The sequence below is a fragment of the Chiloscyllium plagiosum genome, unplaced genomic scaffold (assembly GCF_037043375.1).
Source record: "Chiloscyllium plagiosum isolate Xiang-an unplaced genomic scaffold, Cpla_swu_hap1 HiC_scaffold_36, whole genome shotgun sequence".
In the NCBI taxonomy this organism is placed as follows: Eukaryota; Metazoa; Chordata; class Chondrichthyes; order Orectolobiformes; family Hemiscylliidae; genus Chiloscyllium; species Chiloscyllium plagiosum.
In genome coordinates this window covers 62019407-62028330 of record NW_028270174.1, presented here as the reverse complement: position 1 = coordinate 62028330, position 8924 = coordinate 62019407, and the positions used below count along the sequence as shown (strand labels likewise).

The following is an 8924-nucleotide window of genomic DNA, read 5'->3' as shown; positions in this document are numbered from 1 at the left end:
ATTCTCATTCAGTTAATTCTATAGCAGCTGTCACTATCATGTGGCCAATCGCATTTGACGTCTCTGGATATTTTGGTTGGGGCACGTTTGGAATGGCACCTCACATTTTGGAAGGGACATCGTTTATAGCATATTCGGCTGAACTGATAACCTTGTCTCTTGCACCTGCAGTACAGTGGAGACCGTTTTCACTCAGAAACAGAGAGATGATCAATAACGGAGGAAAATATGTGTCAACAAAACCTGCCTCAGCGAGCGAATTCGCTCTTGCAACATTAATGGAGAGCGGCAAACATATTAACAAACAACAGCGCCCTGCGTGGTTCTCGACCCCACACCATTGAGATTAAAGGTCTCAAGCTCCACCGACTGAGCGAGCCAGGACAGGATTGGTGTTGGTTAATTTATCATTTCATACTGAGTTTAATTCAGCTGACACGGCAATTTTCAAAAAATTCGTTCATTCCTCCCCATTGCAAATAACATTATTCTAGTCTTTCAATTCTCAGATTTATTCCTTCAGACCATTACAATCCATTTAGGCCTTGCCCCGGGATTTACGATTCTCTGTTAATATGTTCATATTTTGACCCTGATCCTTAGGTTGCCGAAGTGATTCCCAGACACTCTGGCAGACTGCAAATCAATCGGGAAAATACCTCAGGAAACCAAATCATTTCTGATTAGAGTGTAGGGAATCCCATCTGCTGAAGAGAGAGAGTCCTCACCATCAACACTTTCTTTGTTCTACCTGCCTACAAAGTTTACCACTTCTCATATTCGAAACAGGAATTCTGATTATAAAATGTTTTAAAAACAGGAACAATCTTCTGAAGCCATTTCCAATTTGAAATAGAATTTTTTACCATTTCACACGGTAACAGCCGTTCCTGAGGAAGGAGTTTCCATGAGCTGTGTCCCAGGTCTGGGCAGGAAGCCGCTGATTGAAACGGTAGTGGCCCCTTTCTGTTGGCAGCTGGGGCTTGTTGAGAGTGGGGTCACATTCTGCTGCACGTGACCGTTTCACTCACTGCGGACTCAGAGTCAATCATGGATGAGTTCTCGTGGTTGTATTGTCAGTACATGGTCGGACTCAATACTTAGAGTCATAGAGTCATAGAGATGTACAGCTCTGTGCTATTTTTGGGCTAGGAGAACCAACATTTCAGCCAAATGCTCTGACCATTTGAGATACAGCAACTGGCTGCTAAATTTTGCGTGTGCACATCCAAACACACAGTGCTCGAGAGCTTGTGGACAGCAGTAGTTCTCATTATTTTAAGAATCAGTTGCTCATGTACCCATGTTTATCACAGAGAGGGTGAGAGACCCGAGGAGTAACAAACACACCCATAAAACAATATCAGGACCTGTGTAGTTCATTCATAAAAAGCTGCCTGCTGTTGTTCTATTGCAAAGTTGGGTTTCAAACCCACGACGCAATAGAGACTGGACCCTAAACCCAGCACATTAAACCTCTCTGGATTAGTGGTGTTGGAAGAGCACAGCAGTTCAGGCAGCATCCGAGGAGCAGTAAAATCGACGTTTCAGGCAAAAGCGCTTCATCAGGAATACAGGGTTTCGCCCGAAACGTCGATTTTACTGCTTCTCGGATGCTGCCTGAACTGCTGCGCTCTTCAGCACCACTAATCCTGAATCTGGTCTCCAGCATCTGCATTCATTGTTTTTACCTACATTGGGGAGAAAGTGAGGTCTGCAGATGCTGGAGATCAGAGCTGAAAATGTGTTGCTGGAAAAGCGCAGCAGGTCAGGCAGCATCCAGGGAACAGGAGAATCGACGTTTCGGGATTAAGCCCTTCCTGACCTGCTGCGCCTTTCGAGCAACACGTTTTCAGCTTTTACCTACATTAAACCACTCGGCGACGTTCCCTGACGATAACTAAGTGCCAAACCTGTCAAGACTAATGTTTCAGCATCGCTTCACTTCAGGCAATTTCCCCTGGCACTTTCTATGAATACCTTCGCATAATTAAAAAAAATATTTACAACGATTTGAAAAGTTTGCACGGTGTGGACATTAGTGAGAAGCTGAATATTCTTCGACAGTTTTCCCCGGAGCTTCAGACCTGAGGGATGCCCTTGGAAATGTTTACAAAATCATGAGGTAGACGAGCAGAGAACATAGTCAATCTGCACTTTTTAAGAAGTTACGTGAGTTTAAAGCGAGATAGCATAGGTTTTATGTGAGAGCAGTACAATTTGAAAGGGATGTGAGCGACATTGTTTTTAATAGAGACATTTTTGTGCGTGTGGAATAAATTGCCACATTTAGTGGCAGAGATTGGTGCACTCACAACACTTCAAAGGCATCTAAATGGGTATGCAGACAGGAAGCGTTCGGATAGATAAGGGACAAATATTAGCAAATATGTTTGGATTAGTTACGGTCAACTGTTCAGCAGGTGCAAGTTGGATAGGAAGGTTTGCTTCCGTGCTCGGCAATTCTGTGACACTCCAGTACCTGACAACAGTTTCAATAGACCACTTGCAAAAACGCATGCTGTTTGTTACTAAGTCAGCGTGTTTGAATTTTATTTTTTTCTTGAGGCGTAATGTTTTGAAATGACACAGAGAGGAATGTTTTCCAGACATTTACAGACAATGACCATTCTCCTTGATACATTCCCAAAGTTCTCCATCAAATAATTTCGTTGACTAAAATAACCTCACAAATCGTGTTATCCCCTCAACTCTCCAGTGAATCCAAAAACTGACAGCTCTTAACGTCGACCAGGTGCAAAGCTCAATAGGCAGAGTCATTATCAGACACACAAACTCATTACTTCTGTCTGTGAGGCAGTGCGAGACGTGTATGTCAAGAACTGCTCACACAAATAGTACCGAAGCAATTCCAAACGGAGCTTCCCGACATTCTGGAGATTTAGTGCATTGCCAAGTAACAGAAAGTGCTCAAGTAACATAAAACAAAACAGAAAAATGTACCATGCAAAGTGAATATTACCAATTATATTCTCGATTAAATTAGGTCAACAATGCGCTGGTGTCTCCATCTGATCGAGCGAGCCAATCTCCAGCCTCCCTCACCAGGACAGTAATGAAGGAAATGAGAGAAATATAACAAAGTTTCACGTTGCGGTTGCCCATCTTTTAGCCACAACAACAAAAACCGAGGGAGCAGATTCAGTGCAGGATCTGGCTCAATAACAGCGGTGAAATAACGACGTCCACTCTTTCAGGGAAAACCGTGACAGCTCACATTGTCCAGAATATGAATACACAGCGCAGGCTGTTTCGTTCCCTTATTCTACTGCTGCCCCGACATTCATACGAAAATGTAACGTTCAAAGAGAGCGTTTGTAGCTGTGGAATAACAGTGGCAGCTGTTTCCCCTCGCTCTTACTGCCGCCCTTGGTAGTGTAGGGGCTGGTATTCTCATCTTCCACGCGGTAGTTGAGTGTGCAATTCTCTATTGTGGAAAGGCGGAGTGTTTTGGAGCAGAAAGATGTGAAGCTCGGATGCTTCTGGAGTTCTTGTTGAAAAGTTCGGTGACGCGAGGAAGATGGTTTGCAGACTTTTCCTCACCTGTCTGGGTGACATTCTCAGCGCTGCAGAGGTTCCTGTGAAGCGCTGCTCTCATGTTTTGGTACGAATTCATTTGGTTTCATTCCCGCTGCTTCCGTTTGTTGGGATTGAAGATTGGGTCCAATGGATGGAATCCGTGGATGAGTGCCCTGCTTCCAGGAATTGTCTGGCTGTCTTCTGCTTGCCCTGTACTATTATCGTTGTGCTATTCAAGTCGAATGTGTGGCCCTTGCCGTTTGTACGCATTGCTACTAGGGACTGCTGGACTGACGCCCACACAAATTCTTTGCCAAGAACCAATATCCGCACAACTTCATTCGCAGATGCATGGCACACAAAGTTCGCAACGAGGATATGCTTTGAGGTAATTTTTAAATCATGCTTTCCTGTATTCAAAACACATTCTGGAAAACGATATCCAGACTCCTCCGAACACTCGGACTTATGACAGCACAGAAACCGAGAGCCTCACTCAGACAACAACTCACGAGAAAACAAGGCCCAATACGCATCATGTGCAGGTCAAACGTGGTTGACGAGATTCCACGCTGGGACTGCACGTAACACGACATAGGAGAAAGAGGCTGACAACTAGAGAGCTGCATTCATAATTTCATCTGGACTGGAAACGCCTCGGACAGCTGTTCCTTGCAGTTATGCACAGAATATTGAATGTCTTTGATTCCAGGGCTTGGAACTCGGAAGATAGGACCGTCTGCAACACTGGTTACTTCCTTGTGTGAGGTAACTCCTGATGGAACACATTTAAAACTCTATTGCTCATTGAGGAATATATCCAAAATAGGAGGTCATAGCAGCATTTCTGTTGTCTTTCTGGTGCTGTCCCTGACATGCTCTGTGGCACTGCACTTATTCTGCGTTTCCTGAGGGTTCGAGACATGCTTCCACGATCGTAGTATGGGCAGTAATCTGCATTTTCGCTTCAATAACGGGTGTGTGAAGCGGAGGTCCACTATTGTCGATGCTATTTTTCTCTTCTTATGCGCAACTGCAATACAGTAAAGGATCAATTAATATTTTAAGATGATATATAGAGGCCTGTGAAATATCGAAGTTTTAATTACATTTATGCAATGGTTAGAGATTACCTTGATTCAGGAAATAAGGATGTAAAGTCTGTTTGGCTGGAGTTGAGGAACAGTGAGGAATGAACTCACAAGCATGTGTAGTTTACAAGCGCACTTGCAGTAACCACAAAGCGAAATAAATCGTACAAGAAAAACATATTGTGTGTGACTGACGAAAATGGCAATAGTCATGCGTGATCTTAACTTCCCATCTAAAACTCTCGGTTCCATTGTAAAAACGTTTTGAGAACCATAATCAAAAAAATCCCACATGTCCCATAAAACATCACGAGGGATATCTTGGTAATTGATTACTCTACTGGTGACTTAATTTTCCTATTTTCTTGGAAATCATCTCTTTAATTGTGAGGATTGGAAAAGGTTTTCTTTTGCCAGCAAGAAATAAATATGTGATTAACCTTTGTTCGTTTCATGTATAAGAACACTGAGACTCCTCTGCACTGCACATCTTTTGCGTTTCTATCGATTTTAATAGTAGTGTGTCTTTTGATTCTTCCCCACAAAGTATATGACCTCGCATTCCATACATGAAGCTGCATCTGCCAAGAATACTCCAATTGTTGGGCGGAATCCTGAGGAACAGAATGTACATGTATTTGAAAAGGCAAGGACTGATTCGGGATAGTTAACATGGCTTTGTGCGTGGGAGATCATGTCTCACAAACTTGAATGAATGTTTTGAAGAAGTAACAAAGAAGATTGATGAGGGCAGAGCAGTAAATGTGATCTATATGGACTTCAGTAAGGCGTTCAACAATGTTCCCCATGGGAGACTGATTGGCAAGGTTAGATCTCATGTAACAGCAGTGGACCTAACACCGACCCTTGTGGTACGTCGCCAGTACCTGGACACCAAGAAGAACATGTTCCATCAACTATAGCACTGTTTTCTATTGGTAAGCCAATTACTGATCAAAGCTGCCATCCCTCCCACAATTCCATTCCACCGCATTTTATATAATAGCCTATTGTGGGGAACCTTATCGAACAACTTGCTGAAACCCATATCCACCACATCAACCGGTTTACTGTCATCTCCCTGTTTGGTCACTTTGTCAAAAAAGTCAATAAGATTCGTTCGGCAAGGCCTTCCCATCACAAAACCGTGCTGACTGTCCCTGATCAGATTATTCTTTTCTAGATGGTCATAAATCCTATCTATAATAACCTTTTCCAACACGTTACGAACAACTGCAGTGAGACTCACTGGTCTGTAATTACCAGGGTTGTCTCGACGACACTTTTTGAACACGGGAACAACATATGCTATGCTCCATTCCACAGGCACTATTCCTGTAGATAACGATGATTTGACGATCGATGCAAAATGCTCATCAATCTCTTCCCTTGCTTCCCAGAGGATACTAGGACAGATCCCATCCAGCCCAGGGGACTTGTCTGTTATCACACTCTTCAATATTTCTAACACCTAATCCTTGTGAAACTCAATAGCTACTACTCTAGACGCAAATATCTCAGTATCTTCCTCGCCAACATTTTCATTTTCTATAGCGAACACTGTCGAAAAATATTTATTTAGCGCTTCCCCTATCTCCTCTGACTCCACACACAACTTCCTACTACTATCCTTGATTGTCCCAAATTTAACTCTCGTCATTCTTTTAATCCTGACATACCTATGGAAAGCCTTTGGGTTAACCCTGACCCTATCTGCCAACAACTTCTCATGTCTCCTCCTGACTCTTCTCAGCTCTCTTTTTAGATCTTTCCTGATATCGTTGGAACCCGCGAGCGCTCTAACTGAGTTTTCACATTTTGTCCTAACATAAGACTTCTTGTTCTTCTTGACCAGGGATTCCACTTCCTTAGTAAACCACGGCTCACGCGTTCTATATCTTCCTCCCTGCCTGACAGGTATGTACTTATCTAGGACACACAGGAGCTTTTCCTTGAATAAGCTCCACATTTAAATGTGCTCACCCCCTGCAGTTTCCTACCCAATTCTACGCTTCCTAAATCTTACCTAATCTTCCTAAATCTTGGGACTTGTGCCTCACAACACACTTCACATTCAACAACCAGATATACGAACAAATCAACGGAACACCCATGGGCTCACCGATCTCGGGACTCATAGCAGAAGCAGTAATGCAAAGGTAAGAACGAACAGTCTTACCGCAAATTCATCCCAAACTCTGGTTCAGATCCGTCGATGACACCTTTGCAATCATTAAAAACACGGAAATAGAGAAAATACACCGGATCATCAACTCCACACTCACAGGAATCCGATTCACCAGAGAGGAAGAAAAGAACAACCAACTCCCATTCCTAGACGTGATGGTACAGAGAACACCAAACGGAGAATTCACCACAAAGGTATACAGGAAAGCCACACACACAGACTAAGTCCTGAATTATGAGAGCAACCATCCCAACATACACAAACGAAGTTGCATCAAGACACTATTCAACAGAGCCACAACACACTGCAGCACACCAGAATTGCAAAAAGAGGAAGAGGAACACCTATACAAGGTATTCGCCGAAAACGGATATCCTCGCAATTTTATCAACAGATGCCTAAGGGATAGACCACGGAATGAGGACATGCCACAACTCAAAGGACTAGCCACACTACCACACATCAAGATCATCTCCGAACTGACAGTCAGACTACTGCGACCACTAGGACTCATAACAGCACACAAACCAACAGCCACACTCAGACAACAGCTTACCAGAACTAAGGAACCGATACCCAACATGAGCAAAACTAATGTAGTATACCAAATCCCATGCAAGGACTGCACAAAACACTATATAGGACAAACAGGAAGACAGCTAACGATCCGCATTCACGAACATCAACTTGCCACGAAACGACACGACCAGCTACCGTAGTAGCCACACACACAGACGACAAGCAACATGAATTCGAGTGAGACAACACTACTATTTTAGGGCAAGCCAAACAAAGAACAGACAGGGAATTCCCAGAAGCATGGCACTAATCCACAAACTCCATCAACAAACACATCGACTTGGACCCAATATACCGGCCACTACAGCGGAGAGCTGAAACTGACAACTGGAAGCGGCAAGCACAGGCCACTATAAATGCAAGAGGAAACACCACAGAAGCGCTTCACAGGAGGCTCCCAAGCACTGAGAATGTCACCTAGACAGGGGACGAAACGTTTGCAACAAAAACTTCCAGCTCGGCGAACAGAAACACATCATTGTCTTGAATGTTCCAGAGTTTTTCATTGTCCCAGAGTCCAGATGAAGTTTGCATTCCTCACGTACGTGAGCGAGAATTATTTCAATGTCTCATATCAGTTCCTGTCCCGAGAACATCAGAGTCAATGTCACGTCCTCTACTCGGTCCGACAGTTCACACTTCTTCATTCTCCTCTGATTCCATTTCCCAAAGAGTTTCTCAAGACTTACAAAGCTGGAGCCTAAATTATATGGTTTGCTTCCTAAACATTTTTTCAACTGCCAACTGACAATATTTTCACAGTATCTCTTCACAATCCTCTGCCTTGCACCATGTCCAGGGATGAGAAGTCCCGTTTGGTGGAGAGATTCCCGAGGCTGATGAGTTTCACTTTGGAACAAAGATGGTTAAGTGGCGATTTCCTGCGGTTGTTTCTAATGATGGGAGAGGGAGCGGTGAGGAATGAGCACTTTGACGAGCAGGAGGAAGTGTTGCCACTGACCCGAGTCAGAGTACAGTGGACAGGAATTAAAGGAATCTAATGAAAATCAGCACTTCTGCTCAGGACGTTCAATAACTGCTGCAGACACCCGATGTGTCGAGCAGTGTATCTGGAAAGAGAAACAGAGATAATGTTTTAAATATGGAACATTTCTGGTGACGAACTCGAGTTTCCCAAGTCTAATCAAATTACCGGCCTGGTTCGCAAATAGGTTTTTTGAACTTTGAGCGAAAAATATACCAGCAGGAAACGATGCATAACGCAGTCAGCAGGATTCGAACCTACGTGGGGAAACGCCAATGGATTTCAAACCCACCGCCTTAACCACTCGGCCATGACTACGGACAGCTCAGGTGGGTTGAGCATTGACCAAATAAGCCGTGATCTCATTGAAAGCTACCGTTGACTTAATGAGCCAAATGCTTTCATCTCCTTTCATACCTTTGCTGCCATTTGTAAGGTGCGAGACACCAATGTAAAATAAGAAAAGCACAAAAGTAGGAAAAGATATTTGCAGGCAAACTGAGTCAAAATTATTTATTGAAAGGAAAATAACACTTGGCAA

General features: G+C 43.6%; 1 non-coding gene and 1 pseudogene across 1 annotated transcript; one reads left to right on the top strand and one right to left on the bottom strand.

Moving 5' to 3' along the window:
* Window positions 1-6743: 6743 nt before the first annotated feature.
* On the top strand, window positions 6744-7819 carry LOC148139970 (uncharacterized; annotated as a pseudogene).
* An 800-nt stretch (window positions 7820-8619) lies between these two features.
* Window positions 8620-8701, bottom strand: trnas-uga (transfer RNA serine (anticodon UGA)). Its single transcript has one exon. It is a non-coding gene; the product is annotated as a tRNA-Ser (tRNA).
* Between the last annotated feature and the right edge of the window lie 223 nt (window positions 8702-8924).